Below are 17,243 nucleotides of genomic sequence, written 5' to 3'. Positions count from 1 at the left end.
GAAAACCAACAAGACCATCATATCCAGGTTGGGTCACCCAACAGAAGTCTAAATAGAAAATGGCGCTTGGATGCTGCAGACACAGCTTAAAACAAGGCAACAGAAACTACCAGAACGAGAAACATCTACATGTTAGAATATGAAGACACACCATTTGTAGAATAGGTGTACATAGTAATTCATTTATGTCAGAGTAAAGAGCCAATTTGTACAAAGAACTTCAATGGATAAGCAAAATCTAGGTGATATTGTGTAGCATAATATAGATTATTCATTTATTGAATTTCTCTAATTGATATTTTTGTAACTGTCATTTATTAGCTTACGGTCCAACTCCTTGAGGCATGTGGTCAATGAGCAGCGCGGTTGTTACATCACTGTATCCATGCGTTCATTGGCTGCTTGAAAATCACAGTCAGCACTGAATAGAAATTCGTCATAAGTGACAGCTCCTCGTATTAACTGACACCTTTCTCTGTGGCATGATAATCCCTGCACGCTGACTGAACTAATCTCGGGCATGGACGTGTGAGATTTCCTTAGGTTAGTTAGGTTTAAGTAGTTCTAAGTTCTAGGGGACTAATGGCCTCAGCAGTTAAGTGCCATAGTGCTCAGAGCCATTTGAACCATTTTTTGACTGAACTAAGCTCAGGGTCCAACCGAAATTTACCTATGTAACAAATGCCCATTGTTGTGTCTAGACAAGACAGCCTAGACACAATGAGAGGAAGCCGAAAGGCACGCGCTAAGCCAAAGCAGGGTGCGTGAGATCTGAAACAGGATACGTAATGAATGCTATAAAGAAAAGTACGTAGCTTCTGGAATACTTAACTTTAATCCATCCTTTTGGTACATCTGGAGATTGTGGCGATACAAGTGAGACTCTTTAGATACATGCAATGTTACTAATGGCGCCTTGCTAGGTCGTAGCCATGGACTTAGCTGAAGGCTATTCTAACTATCTGCTCGGCAAAGGAGCGAGGCTTCGTCAGTGTAGTCGCTAGCAAAGTCGTCCGTACAACTGGGGCGAGTGCTAGTCCGTATCTCGAGACCTGCCTTGTGGTGGCGCTCGGTCTGCGATCACACAGTGGCGACACGCGGGTCCGACATGTACTAATGGACCGCGGCCGATTTAAAGCTACCACCTAGCAAGTGTGGTGTCTGGCGGTGACACCACACCCATTATGTCTTCGGACCTCACTGTCGATGTCCATTATCACACTACAAGGAGTAGAAGAATGTTAGTCAAAAAACGATCTAATTATGAACATCTAATTCAGCTGTATAATTTTAGTAGCAGTGTCTTCCATAATATCACTATAGTCTGTGAGAGTATATCTGTCCTTTTCAGTGGTATTTTATGCACTGCCCAAGAAGCGAGTGTACGTTGCTTTCCGCTGTTTAGTGATGACGAGAGCGTGGTCATGCCGCTGCGCATGTTTCTCTCGATTTTCGGGTGTATTACGAGTATGAGTGGTATTAGTTGCCCACACATTAGGTCTGCTGGGATTTTCAGCCATCGCCAGTCGTACGATGAAGAATTTCTCGACGTCTTCCTATTTTACTGACACCATGATAGCGCTGTAAGCGAAAGCCATTATGAGGCATGAGCATGTACAGTGTGTGTCACAGTGGTGTGGTGTACCTCTGGTTCAGGAAAAGGAGGAAAACAGTAAGAAAGGGACCATTGGTGAGGATGAGGATCAACCTACGTCGGGGAACTAATTTATCTCACTCAAACAAGAGGAAATTGGAGGCATTTTTGTAGCATGTAAAACAACAAGAGAGTGGGACCTAATGACATTTGTAAGTTTCAGATATGCTAATGCAAGAGCGGTTGTCATGAGACAGACCATATATGCAGACAAATGATATCATGGTTTTGGACCACTTCGGCATTGGGAGATAATGCTACCGGATTAACTCAGGACAGGAGGAGTATGTGTGGCATAGTCTTAACATAAGAATGCAGAGGGCTCTGAGGTAAAGTTGACGGGCGTTGAGTAAAGGAAATAAGTCAATAATAGGTGTTGTGTGGATTGAGCCTATTGGGTGAAGTGTGGCCTATCATAGGGTGTATGCATGATGGGAAATGTTGCTAACACAACTCCCGCAAACAAATCAGAGACACTTGCACCATATTTTTAAGACAATTGTAAGTATTAAGGATGTCATGTTTAGTCAATACAATAACACATATTTCTTCCTTTCATTTTTATTACGATCACTTAAGAAATCATACATGGGTTCATACTGTATTTTTTAAAGAGTTTATTTTTGGGTTGTTGTTCTATTCATAAGAAACGCCTTGCAAAGAATGATGTAAAACCTGGGCACTGAAGCATACTACAAAGACTGTGCAGATGCTGGAATCCGTCAAACCAGCTGCCAGTGCATCCTGTGGGACATCACAAGGCAACACTCTGTGGGCAATGGTGACGACCATGTGGCAGGTTGGAGAAAATACCTGTGGCAGGCAGTCAGAAACCTGCCGAGTGGAGGGGATGGCGTCACAACAAGGCCTGAAGTGATCCCCCACGTAGGCACACCCCTCTCCAGACGGCGAGCAGTGTTAGGTGGCCACGATCTGGACGATTTGTTCCTGCAGTCATGCACCATGCCACAGACAGTCACTGGACACGCTACTCACTGGCACACTGAGAGACAAGAAATCATCAGTAGGAGACGGGTTGCACACCAGATGCATCGCTGTCTCACCACATAATACAAGGGAAGACAGCATTTTTACAGCTACCAGATAGACACGACAGGGGCAGAGACGTCACTACCTGAGTTGGAGATGTTGGGCGCTGTGCATCTACACCGGGGTCTCATTCCCTCCCACCAGACTGCATGTCGATCACACCCAACAGCGCGCCACGTGCCAGTTGCTGCCAGGTTGAGGTAATATCAATAGCCAGCTGTCTTACTCTTACTGCCATGGACCAGATAAGGGAGAAGAGCCATCCGCTGTTTTGTTTCTTAAATTATAATTATTCTCGGTTTATGTATTACGGATGACTGAAACCCGGTGAATGACTGAGCAAGGGTATATCGCTGAGGCAGCGATTGGTTCAATATCCGTGGAATTGTAATGTGTTAGAGACATTAGTCATCTCTCACCTCAGAAATTGCATGAGTGAATAAAAATACTGCTGAAAGGCATTTTTAACCACTTAGTAATGGTTTATCTGCAGGCTGTGGTATAGCAACGACCATAGGGTCCACAAGAATCACTGCACTCAGCAGTGTCCATATGTGCTTCTTCAGGCATGCAGCTTTGTGTGAATGAGTGACTCCTGCGGTGAATGAGGTCATGTTAGGATGGTTTTTCACATACAGTCTTGGTTGGCAAAGTCACCTCCAACACTTAAGTTGTCATTGTCAATACTGTTGGATGATTCCCTCTGTTCCCTGTCACACTATGACATTTTGAAGTGAGACAATACACTTGCAGAAATCAACCGTAAGTGAGGAGCGGCGAGAGAGGGCGAGTGAGGCACTGTCTCATTATTGTTCATATTCAAGGTTACTCTTTAATGTTGATTTTACACCAAAGACATCATTTTTGTGTGATGACAGGAAATTATCAACATGAGCAGGCACTGAGGGGAGCACGTACGTTGTTAATGGACACAGTAGCTCTATGACAGCTCTCCTTCAAATAAAATTTCTGAAGATGAGAGTAAGCAGGCACTTTTGTAAATTTAACAGAACATCTTACTGTGGACCTTTGGGGTTTGGAAGCCACGTGCACCTTTTAGGGAAAGGAACATCTTGAAGCACTTACCGGGGCTGAATGTTGGTCCCATGAATTTCTTGCTTTGGTGGGCACACAGTGCTTTTGGCCGAAGAGAAGAAAAAAACTGCCTGCCTGGATTTACATAGGCGTCTCTAGCCATAACAGAGGCAGGATCCAAGAGAAATGTAGGTCGCCTGGCAAAGGCGTAAACACCCTTTGTGAACATGGATGGTGGACTAAAAATTCGCAACTGTTCATGTTAACTGTGGACCGGGCACTATGGAGGGAGCCATCAGGTGGTGTTGTCACTCTGTCTGCCGAATTTTTGCGAAGCCTCAGGCCTTTGAAAGAATTTTGGAATCGAAAGCTACATTTATGGTGGCTCTGAAATGATCTATGTTGGGACACGAAAGCTCTTCTCTTAGTTTAGCCGAGGCCTCTGGTCGGACATACTGTAATGTTCGGGCTGTCCAAATAATGATGTCTGTGGTAATTATGTTGTTCACTTTAGACCTCGACGGAAACTCAAAACATGCTGCCTAAAGTGACCATGGGAAAAAACTAGTTGGGAGCACAATATCTTCTTCTCTCTGAATGGGAATTTATGTGTCAGGGATTGGCTGCTTCTCCAGAAAAGAGAAGAATGTTATTAACTTTGATTAGGGCTGGGTGATGGGTAGAGCAAGCAGACAAGTTGGGGGGGGGGGGGGAGGAGGGCGACGTGGAGCTGTCGAAGTCTTGTGATTGGCACAAAACCCTTGTGGGGGTTGTTGTGTGAGTGCTTTTGGGGAGTTTACCGAGTTTTATGGAAAGAGAACAGTGGATAAACTTGTCTTCTGGTTCAGACTCTGGTCGGGAGAGTATTATGGTCTTGACTCTTGTTATCAGTGGGTTGCACTTTGGACATTCATCCTGAGCGTGACTTTGCACTGCCATTGGCCTTGACTGGAGAACCTGTGGTGAGGACCTAACTCTACCAACAGTTTAGACGTCAGCCATCTCAGAGAACTCGCTGTGCCGAGGGCAATGTTTTTCGTGTCAGGCCTCTCGCCTAAACATTGATCTCCTTGTGTGCACTTTCGTATAATTGTGCCAAACTGGTCTGTGGTATGACCAGCGAATGGAAGTGTCATACGCTATAATCCGCCGAAATTAGGGAGTAATTGCGATCCATCTAACCGATCGCCAACTTGCGACTTTGCGTATTTTGTGCCTGCGATAACCAATTACAGGCGCTGCACATCGCTACTCTGCAGATGCCTGCAGACGACTGTTACCTGAGACAGCGCTGCACATCGAGAGAGGGGTGTGGTATTGCTGCACCAGCCTATTAGGACAAACATAATCACAGTCTCGCCACTTGTTCTCAGCTGCACCAACTTAGTATAACTTCTGTGTAGAACAAACCCAGCAAAGTATTCAGCGCTAGATAATTTCAGATTGCGTTATCCATGTATTGAGTCAGAGTAAATGGTTTAGTTAGATAAACCTTAGTCTTTGCCAACCAATTGTCGACAAGTAGAGTGTTAACTGTTCGTTGTGTCTACGTGACCTGCCAACAGTTCATGATTTGTCACCTCGCTTTTGTTGCTTGTTCTATTTCATGATCAATAAACTTTAACCATAATTTTTACAAGATTAAGCCTGTGTTATGTTAACCGTCCATTAATAATTGACTACAATAATAACAGGTCCGCCATTTCATTCAGTTACTTCATAATTCATGGTTATTTAGAGTCTGATAAAAGTGATAACCTCTAATGCCGTTTAACAACAACAACCACTGCGAAAGGGAAAAATCAGTTTAGCAGACACATGGGCCAGATAGACAAGTGAAGGGCTTAGTGGTTAAAGCGATTGCTATCAGCCGGCCGGGGTGGTCGAGCGGTTCTAGGCGCTACAGTCTGGAACCGACGTGACCGCTGCGATCGCAGGTTCGAATCCTGCCTCGGGCATGGATGTGTGTGATGTCCTTAGGTTAGTTATATTTAAGTACTTCTAAGTTCTAGGGGACTGATGACCTCAGAAGTTAAGTCCCATAGTGCTCAGAGCCATTTGAACCATTTGATTGCTATCAGGACGTCAACTCATAGTCCCCTATAGCCTTTGAAATCATACCGTAAGACCAGGTTAGTCTTGCAAAGTAATTAGTGACTCCCATTTCGTTTCTAGTAACTTCTCATCTTTCGTTATTTCTTTTCTTAGTCACTGCTAATTAATACGAAGACACGATATAACCAGCTATGCTTTTGTCTTTGTAGGCAAACATTTTGTTGAGATCTATCTAGCACTGAATGTTGGTGCTGACGGGTCCCATGGAAGCCCAGGTAAATGTCCCCTACGACATAATAATAGTTAATAATTGACTACAATAATAACAGGGCCGCCATTTCATTCAATTATTTCATCATCCATGTTTATTTAGAGTCTCATAAAAGTGATAACCTCTAATGCAGGTTAACAACAACAACCACTGTCAAAGGGCAAAATCAATTTAGCAGACACAAGGACTAGGTAGACAAGTGGCGAGCTTACTGGTTAAAGTGATTGCCATCAGGACGTAAACTCATGGTCGCATATAGCCTTTGAAATCATACCGGAAGACCAGTGTAATCTTGCAAAGTAAGTAGTGACTCCCATTTCGTTTCTAGTAACTTCTCATCTTTCGTTATTTCTTTTCTTAGTCACTGCTAATTAATACAAAGACGCGACATAACCAGCTATGCTTTTGTCTTTGTAGGCAAACATTTTGTTGAGATCTATCCAACTAAAAACATTCCAGTAGCGCTGAATGTTGGTGCTCACGGGTCCCGTGGAAGCCCATGTAAATGTCCTCTACAACATAACATTGGCTCCACTGACCTGCGTCCATGGCGTGGTGCAAGCTCCGAACAGCTGTTCGCCGGCGTGGCGGCATATCCGGACACGGCCACCGACTTACATAAAACGCGATTTATCTGACCAGGTGGTAACTTTGCATTGATCCATTGTTCAACGATCCGGCCCCAATGAAATCGTAGCATGGGGAAAAGTAGGGGGCGTCTGATGTGGAGACCCAAGTTCAACAATCTGTAAAACAAAATATTAAAACGAAGCAAAAATTAGTGTAAGGAGGGCCATGCGTGAAGCGTTCAACGAATTCGAAAGTAAAAATCTGTCTACCTACTTGACAGAAAATTGTGAGAAGTTTCGGTCTTACCTTAAATCAGCAAACTGACTGAAGACATCTGAACAGGCACTATGTGACCCTAAGAGCACTGACACGAAGGACGACACGGCAAAGGCTGAAATACTAAATGTTTTTTTCCAAAACTGTTCTACAGAGGAAGATCGCACGATAGTGCCTCCTTTAAGTGGTTGCATGAAATAATCGATTAAGGGATAGAAAAGCAACTGAAATCGTTCAACAGAGGAAAGATCATTGGACCTGGTGCGACAGCAGTACGATTCTACGTAGCGTAGGGATAGGAACTTGACCTTCTGCTAGCAGCAGTGTACCGCCGATCTTTGGAGGAGCGAAGTGTTCCTGATAGTTGCAAAAAGTACTGCTTATTCCGGCTTTCAAGAAGGGTCGTCGAACAGATGTACAAAACTATCTTTGACATCTAACCGACGTTGTAGAGTTGTGGAACTTGTTTTATGCTCGCATATTATGACATTTTTGAAGGTTGAAAATATCCTCTCTAGAAACCAAACGGATTCCGAAAAGAACGATCTCATGAAACCAAGCTCGCTCTATTCGTCCACGAGACCCAGAAAGCAGCAGACATCGGCGCCTAGCTAGATGCCCTGTTCCTCTATTTTCAGAAGGCAATCGATACAGCTCTGCTCCGCCACCTAATAAAACGAAATACGAGCGTACTGCATAGAAGACCAAGTGTGTGTTTGGACTGAATACTTTCTAGCAAACAGAACAAAGCCTGTCATTCTAAACGGATAGGAGTCTTCAGATACAAAAGTAACTTCGTAGGTGCCACAAGGGAGTATTGTAGGACCATTACTTTCCACAATATGTACACTCTGTGAACAAAAGTATCCGGACACCTCCAAAACATACGTTTTTCATATTAGGTGCGTTGTGTTGCCACCTACTGACAGTTACTCCATATCAGCGACCTCAGTAGTCAAGAGACACCGCGAGAGAGCAGAATGGGGCGCTCCGCGGAACTCACGGACTTCGACGTGGTCAGGGGATTGGGTTTCACTAGTGTCATACGTCTGTACGCAAGATTTCCACACTCCGAAACATCCCCAGGTCTACTGTTTCCGATGTGATAGTGAAGTGGAAACGTGAAAAGACACATACAGCACAAAAGCGTACAGGTTGACGTCGTCTGTTGAATGACAGAGACCGCCAAAAAACTTTCATGACACCACCGACAATTGCCATTATTTTTTATAATAAATCTGGTGCTGTCGTGACTTGTTGGACTGTGGATGTGATGATGGATATGAGATGGCAGGTTGTGGGTATGACGAATGCCCGGTGAACGTCATCTGCCAGCATGTGTAGTGCCAACAGTAAAATTCGCAGGCGGTGGTGTCATGGAATGGAGGGGGCTTGCACCGCTTGTTTTTTTGAGTGACACTGTCACAGCACAGGCCTACATTCATGTTTTAAGCACCTTCTTGCTTCCCACTGTTGAAGAGCAATTTGGGAATGGCGACTGCATCTTTCAACACGATCGAACACCTGTTCATAATGCGCGGCCTTGGCGGAGTGGTTACACGACAGTACGATCCCTGTAACGGACTGGCCTGCACAGAGTCCTGACCTGAATCTATAGAACACCTTTGGGGTGTTTTGGAACGCCGACGTCGTGCCAGGCCTCACCGACCGGCATCGACACCTCTCCTCACTGCAGCACTCCTTGAAGAATGGGCTGCCATTCCCCAGAAACCTTCCAGCACCTGATTGAACGTATGCCTGCGAGACTGGAAGCTGTCATCAAGGCTAAGGGTGGCCCAATACCATACTTAATTCCAGCATTACCGATGGAGGGCGCCACGAACTTGTAACTCATTTTCAGACAGGAGTTCGGATACTTTTGATCACATAGTGTATAAATTACCTTGTAGATAACGTCAGAAGTTGCATAAGGCTTTCTCGGATGAGATGTTGTTTATGTTACCAGCATTGTGTGAAATCTCGCTTTCTGCAGAATCGTTAGGTAATGTATAGAATGCCTAAAATCGAACGTCAAATTATGAAAAGACTGATATTTTATACATTTCCTAGGCGTTGTATACTTTGCCGGATTGTCTGCTGGCAAAGTATGTAATACGCCTGATCACACCATTTCTTCCCACCACCAGTGTTCGCGGTGGCGTTCGGGTCTTCGTTTAATGGTTGAGAAGACAGCGTATTGTTATACGACGTTCAACTATCACGCCATGGATATGACCATAATAGTTCTTCAGTGTACAGCATCCGGCTGAAGTTCCACAGACATCACCATGTCGGAAGGGAGCGTAGTGCCAAACAAGTAATCACGCAATGCTGACATGCAACGACGGTTTTGCGCTGAATTATCTCAAATAAGAGCCACTGCTGCAGAAACTGTGTTTTCTTAACCGAAACCAACTATCAAATGTTAGTCAACGATGTAAAAAAGTCCAAGACGACCATGATGAACCAACCACGGTACTACTATCTGCTAAAACACTACGACGTAAAGATGGTCGAGATTAAGACTAAGTTGATCTATCCTGTTAAAGAAGGTACGATTGTTATTCAATTTTACGTCGCGGCCTCCGAGTTATTTGACAAGCTCCATAAGGCCCAATTGGCTGTTGATCATGGAGGGCGGGACAGTATGTTGAAAGAGCTTTCTCCCAAGTATAAGAACATTACCCGTCATGATACTGAGCTGTACATCCACCTTTGTGAGCCTTACCAGAAGAAGCAAAAAGGTGTTACAAAAAGGTATTGTGGTCAAACCAATGATTTTTTGGAATTCAGTTCCCGTTGTTAGGTCGATGTCAACGATTTTCAGCCCAATCGTGATAGACGGCACAAGTTTATAATGGTCTACCTAGCTCATCTCACTAAGTTTGTAGTTCTCAGGGCTCTGAAATCAAAGAAAGCAGAAGAAATAACCCACAGCCTCATCGACATATTTAGGGTGCTTGGTGCTCCAACGATTATACAACCCGATAACGGCACAAAATTTGCAAACGTTGTGGTAAGCAGTCTATCGGAGTACTGGCCTACCTTGAAGATCGTCCATGGCAAGCCGCGTCACTCACTTCAGAGGAGCGTCGAAAGAGCAAATCAGGACATTGAAAATACGCAGTTTGCTTGGATGCAAGATGAAAAAACTAGCTGCTGGAATGACGACTGCGGTTGGTCCAACTTACGAGAATCAGAGCTTTTGATTCTGGTATTGGAAGGTCACCATACGAAGCTCTGTTCGGCTGCGAAGCTAGAATAGGTCTCTGAACGCCGTCCCTGCCTACGTCTTTTATAAGACGTAGAGACAGAGGAAGAGCTGGAAAAAATACAGAAAGCGTACAAACAACACAACAGCAGGAAGAAAGACAGATGAATGAATGCAAGAGGCACAGGGCCTTGCAGAATCGTAGATGAAAATGAAATCTATGATGGAGTAAACTAAAACAGTGGAGAAGCCATGGTTATCGAAGAGTCTTAGGTTTCTTTGCTTATCGAGAATCCTTCTTTTGCGACTGCTTAAAAGAAACCAACTTTGCCCATACAAGTAAAAAGTGTGGCCGAAACGTTCGTGCTATCTGTGGACATTCTCCTACTGATCATGTCGCCAACTAAGTAGAAGGTTATGGGGTTAGCATTTTATGCGGTGTTTGTTTCAATATTGAGAAAGCTGTCCAAAGTAAAACGACATCGAAATTGCAGAAAAATGAAAATGGATTCTGACAAAAAAAATTTCTCCTGTGTCTCTGGTCGCGACAGTGCGAGTTCCAATTCTCGAAGTCGACAAAGTACGGGGTGACTCACGCAATCTGTTGCTATGAACGTGACGAAAGATGGCTTTTACCGACTTGGAGCTGCAGAAGGAATCTTGAAGTAGCTTTACGCAAGACCAGAATTCACGGTATGTAGAAAGAACTTAATGAGACTCGAAGGCGTTCCTGACCAAAAAACACCTCTCCGATCTGCAGCTATTTCTCTGTGCACAGGAAGTGGCCGACGATTCGCCAGGTGCATGTGCAACGCGAAATGCCAAAATATGAGGTGGTTTGTGTGAAAAAGAAAACTGAATGTCAAAATGCCACTCTAGCCTTACCTGCCAGAACAGGTAGGTCATGGCAGTTCTGCTTTGCTTTTTACCGGTAACAATACTCTATTCGCATTCTTCTTTTAGACGTAAAATGTATGTACAAGACCAAATTGCCAAAACGAAAAGTGTTTTCTTCTGTGAAGAAGAAATATGAGTACTCACTGTAACAAGTACTTCAGCTTCAGTTCTGCTTCCATTGTTTCCCTGTAAGAATATCCTGTGCGTTATTTTTATTAATTAATAAAGGCTACTCATCTTGTGGGCTTTTAACACTTTGTGTAAATGGTCTCAGCCATTCTGTGTAATACCTAGGAATCGTATAGAATGCCTGGGAAAAGTGTGTAACATTTTCATAACAGACTTACATAACTTGCCTAAAACCACCAGGCATTCTATACATTACCAGGGATTCTTTAGAAGACCGGAATTTCATACAATGCTGGTAACATATACAGAGAAGTCGTGACGCTGTAGAATTGTAGCGAAATGCAGGGAGAACTGCACACGATCGACGCTGGGTGCAGAGAGTGGCAATTGATCCTCAACATAAGGAAATGTAACATACTGTGAATACATAGACAGAAAGATCCTTTACTGTATGATTATGCAATTGCAAAACTATCACTGGAGGCAGTTCCTTCCATAAAATATCTAGGAGTATCCAGAATGAGATTTTCACTCTGCAGTGGAGTGTGCGCTGATATGAAACTTCCTGACAGATTTAAAGTGTGTGCCGGACCGAGACTCGAACTCGGGACCTTTGCCTTTCCTGTGAGGGCGGATCGTGAGTCGTGCTTGGGTATCTCAGTTGGTAGAGCACTTGCCCGCGAAAGGCAAAGGCTCCGAGTTCGAGTCTCGGTCCGGCACACAGGAAGTTTCATCTAGGAGTATGTGTACGGAGGGGTTTTAAATGGAACGACCACATGAAATTATCCGCGAGTAAGGCAGATGCGAGACTGGGATGCATTGGAAGAACCCTCAGGAAACGTAATTCATCAGCAAAGAAAATAACTTACAAAACATTCATTCGACCAATACTTGAATCTTGCTCGATTATCTGACCCATACCACATGGGACTGACAAAGGAAATAGAGAAGATAAAAACAAAAGCAGCGGGTTTCGTTACACATTCATTTAATACGCGCGAAGACACCACAGAGGTGATTGAACAAGTCGTGTCGCGAACACTGCATTAGAGGCATTCTACATCACGATGTGGTTTATTGTTAAAGTTCCGAGAGCGTACTTTCCTAGAAGAGTCAATGAATATATTAACTTCCTCCTACGCATATATCTAAATTAGACAGATTCGAGCTCATACGGAGGAGTACCCACAATAGTTATTTTCGCGAACTGTTAGCAAATGGAACAGGAAAGGTGAAAAGTGACAGTGCCTCACAAAATACCCTCCACCACACACAAGGAGCCGGCCGCTGTGGCCGAGCGGTTCTAGGCGCTTCAGTCCGGAATCGCGCTGCTGCTACGGTCACAGGTTCGAATCCTGCCTCGGGCATCGATGTGTTTGATGTCCTTAGAATAGTTAGGTTTAAGTAGTTCTAAGTCTAGAGGACTGATGACTTCAGATGTTAAGTCCCATAGTGTTTAGAGCCATTTGAACCATTTGAACCTCACAAGGTGGCTTTCGGAGTATAGATGTAGATGTAGAACGATGTGTTTTGGAACATTTGCACCAGCATTGTAGTCTGTCGTCAGAAGTGCCACAGATCACCAGCAAACCTAGTTTATAGACCTTCCAAGCCACCGACCTCTACGTCCTTGAGGAGACGTGTACGTCCAACTCCGTGTCACCTACTCGTGTTTTCACCATACTTCAGTCACTGTCCATAGATGCTCACAACAGTAGCACGCTAGGAGCCGACCAACTTCGCCGTTCGTGAGATGCACGTTCGCAAGAACCGGTCCGTAGCAATATGCCCTTCATCAAAGTTGCCTTTGTCTGTGGATTCCCCTATTTGCGGATAGTATCGACGCTAGAATAATTTCCCATTCTTTGCTTTATTGTTACTTCAATTCCCTACAAAGGGGAGGGGCTGGCAGTGGACAAAAAGCGCTCTTCAGCCAAAGGTTAGATAAACTGTATTTAAAAGAGTTTAAAATACACTCCTGGAAATTGAAATAAGAACACCGTGAATTCATAGTCCCAGGAAGGGGAAACTTTATTGACACATTCCTGGGGTCAGATACATCACATGATCACACTGACAGAACCACAGGCACATAGACACAGGCAACAGAGCATGCACAATGTCGGCACTAGTACAGTGTATATCCACCTTTCGCAGCAATGCAGGCTGCTATTCTCCCATGGAGACGATCGTAGAGATGCTGGATGTAGTCCTGTGGAACGGCTTGCCATGCCAATTCCACCTGGCGCCTCAGTTGGACCAGCGTTCGTGCTGGACGTGCAGACCGCGTGAGACGACGCTTCATCCAGTCCCAAACATGCTCAATGGGGGACAGATCCGGAGATCTTGCTGGCCAGGGTAGTTGACTTACACCTTCTAGAGCACGTTGGGTGGCACGGGATACATGCGGACGTGCATTGTCATGTTGGAACAGCAAGTTCCCTTCCCGGTCAAGGAATGGTAGAACGATGGGTTCGATGACGGTTTGGATGTACCGTGCACTATTCAGTGTCCCCTCGACGATCACCAGTGGTGTACGGCCAGTGTAGGAGATCGCTCCCCACACCATGATGCCGGGTGTTGGCCCTGTGTGCCTCGGTCGTATGCAGTCCTGATTGTGGCGCTCACCTGCACGGCGCCAAACACGCATACGACCATCATTGGCACCAAGGCAGAAGCGACTCTCATCGCTGAAGACGACACGTCTCCATTCGTCCCTCCATTCACGCCTGTCGCGACACCACTGGAGGCGGGCTGCACGATGTTGGGGCGTGAGCGGAAGACGGCCTAACGGTGTGCGGGACCGTAGCCCAGCTTCATGGAGACGGTTGCGAATGGTCCTCGCCGATACCCCAGGAGCAACAGTGTCCCTAATTTGCTGGGAAGTGGCGGTGCGGTCCCCTACGGCACTGCGTAGGACCCTACGGTCTTGGCGTGCATCCGTGCGTCGCTGCGGTCCGGTCCCAGGTCGACGGGCACGTGCACCTTCCGCCGACCACTGGCGACAACATCGATGTACTGTGGAGACCTCACGCCCCACGTGTTGAGCAATTCGGCGGTACGTCCACCCGGCCTCCCGCATGCCCACTATAGGCCCTCGCTCAAAGTCCGTCAACTGCACATACGGTTCACGTCCACGCTGTCGCGGCATGCTACCAGTGTTAAAGACTGCGATGGAGCTCCGTATGCCACGGCAAACTGGCTGACACTGACGGCGGCGGTGCACAAATGCTGCGCAGCTAGCGCCATTCGACGGCCAACACCGCGGTTCCAGGTGTGTCCGCTGTGCCGTGCGTGTGATCATTGCTTGTACAGCCCTCTCGCAGTGTCCGGAGCAAGTATGGTGGGTCTGACACACCGGTGTCAATGTGTTCTTTTTTCCATTTCCAGGAGTGTATGTAGAAAGATGACAGTAACATATGATTTTGGAAAAAAGCATTGGTATGCGATATTTACGATTTTGATACAAAAACAAGTGACAAGAAGCGAGGTTTTTGTAAAATAGACATATACGGAGAATCCTGAGGATTTTTAAAACTAGTTTCACGATTTTATATCACAGTTAAAACATAGTCACTGATGAATATGACTGATGCCATAGCGTACTGGTGATACTAGTGGTACATGAAAAAATAGTAATGATGAAGGTGCGATGATGAGTATGACTATGCGGCCCTGTAGAACGGCAGGTAGCGACTAAAAGCCAGCAAGCTGGAAAAGGGGGAAGGATTAAATACAAGGCTGGTGTCACACGGAGAGTTGTGATTGGGGTTGGAAAGAGGAGTACATCTCGGGACGGATTTCACTGTTAGCGAGTGTGAGTTGGTTAAAATTCCGGCGGGAAAGGATGGATCAGGCATGGAGGTGCATGGAAGATGCAATATGGATGCAACTGTGCAGTGGGGTACCTGGTCTGGTTATTAGTGGGTGGGAAATAGGGTGCTGGGGCTGGGTTTTACGTTTAATATATTAGGTCTGAAGGTGCTCTAAGAAGAGGAGAAGGTGTGGCAGTAGATGAGTTCGTACAAGAGGCGATTTGGTGGAGGTAGGCGGATGCGGAAGGTGAGGCGCAGTGCACGTCTTTCCAGGATTTCACGGGACTTACAGAATTAAGACGAGGCAGAGATCCTGGCAACGCTAGCTAAGATAGGATGGGGCGAATGGTGTACTCATATATGAGGGTAATGGTAGAAGAATGTAGACCACAGGTGCGGCCTGCTGTACTGTTAGTAGTTTTAGTCGGTTTCAGGCTTTGTGTTGGATGGTAAGAAGATGTGGGTTCCATGTTAGTTTTCTGTCGAGAGTTGGTGCTAAATACTTTACTGTGTTAGAGGGATGGCTCGGTTGTAGATGGAGATGGAAATCTGGACGACGGTAACGCCGAGTTGTGTGACCAAAGCTGGTGGCTTGGCTTTTCTGTGAATTTACTTGAAGTTTCCGCAATTACGCCACTCCTCTAGGAGATTCAGATGGTGTTGAAAGGAGACATGGGAGACTTGAATGGTGTGGTAAGGGACTAGGTAGGAGGTGTCGTCAGCGTACTGCAAGAGATACGTTGAGGGCGCCGGTTTTGGAATATCTGCAGTGTACAGCCTGTAAAGGATGGGTGAGAGGACAGAGCCTTGAGGCACACCTGCAACAGGGCGAAAGATACGTGAGCAAGCATGGTTGATTGTGACATGCGTAGGAAAAGTGTTGAAGGAAGGACGCTGTAAGAAGGGCGTAGTTAACTGAGAGTGCATAGGTTTGGAGCTTAAAGAACAGTCCAGAATGCCATACCCAGTCGAAGGCTTTTTCTATATCAAGGGAGACAAGTAGGGTGGACTTCCGTTTATTCAGTTGATGGCAGATTAGGTGGGAAAGGTAAAGTAGTTAGTTGTCGTTGCTTATAGTTGGTACGAAAGCTGCGTTGGGTATTGGGAAAGGGTAGGTGGGCTGCCAGGTGCTGACGGATTCGTTAGATAGTATCGGTTTCAATGGTAATGCCGAAAAAATTTTCCCTGTTCGTCTCTGCTTCACTCATATGCCACGGCACGAACAACAACGCCATGTACAGCGGTGGTGAAAATGTTTTGGTTCAGCTGTGTATATCATTTTATACCGATTTTTTATTAAATCTACAAATATTACCATCATTCTTTAGAGTAAGGCCGGTATTACACTATCAAATTTCTTTGTCAATGATTTGATCAAAGATTTGATGAAATATTCGTCAAATTTATTTGACAAAGATCTTTGATGTGGCGCTAAAAAGGGGTATTACACATTTTTTTTCGTCAAAGTTCAAGATGGCAGACAACAACAACTTGTTATTAACCGCAGCAGTTGGATGTACCACAATTGCACTGTGTGCACATGTGGAAAGGAAGTGCGTGAAAAAAAGGAAACGTACCTGGGTGAAGCCGTGGGTTTTATGACCAGACGATAAAAGCATTCAACGAAAGTTGTTACGTGAGCTTGTACTGGAGGACGTCAAGTCGTACATAAATTACTTAAGAATGGATGAGCATACATTTCAGTATTTGCTCAGTGAAGTGTATCCTCATATCACAAAGCACAATACTCACTTAAGAACTGCTATATCTGCAGAAGACAGACTCACTGTAACACTCCGATTCCTTGCTACAGGAGAGAGTTAGGTTAGGTTAGGTTAGGTTAGGTGTCCAATCTTCTTAATCTATTTTTGTATTCAGGGTGCCTCACGTTGTAAAGCGCCTCATAAGCCTCATACATCTCTATTAATTATGTAGTTGTCAGTTCACACCAATTGTATTTACCGGCAATGTATATAAAAACACTACAGATGACAGAACTCTGCAGCGATGCTAGCGCTCTGTGTGGTAACATGTCACATTGCAGTGAACAGAAGACAAGCGACTTTTATGATCAAATCTACAGCGAGGCCCTAGATTTGATCAAATTTATTTGACAGCAGACGAGATTTGACAAAGTGTCCTATTGCACCATCAAACTTCTTTGACGAAAATATTTGACAAAATCAACTTTGACAAAGAAATTTGATAGTGCAATACCGGACTAAGCAATGTTTTTCTGCAGTAAATCTGTCGACTTTTTCCTATCATCTTATTTCTGTG

Source organism: Schistocerca serialis, chromosome 5 (assembly GCF_023864345.2).
Source record: "Schistocerca serialis cubense isolate TAMUIC-IGC-003099 chromosome 5, iqSchSeri2.2, whole genome shotgun sequence".
In the NCBI taxonomy this organism is placed as follows: Eukaryota; Metazoa; Arthropoda; class Insecta; order Orthoptera; family Acrididae; genus Schistocerca; species Schistocerca serialis.
Note: the sequence above shows the minus strand (reverse complement) of the source record.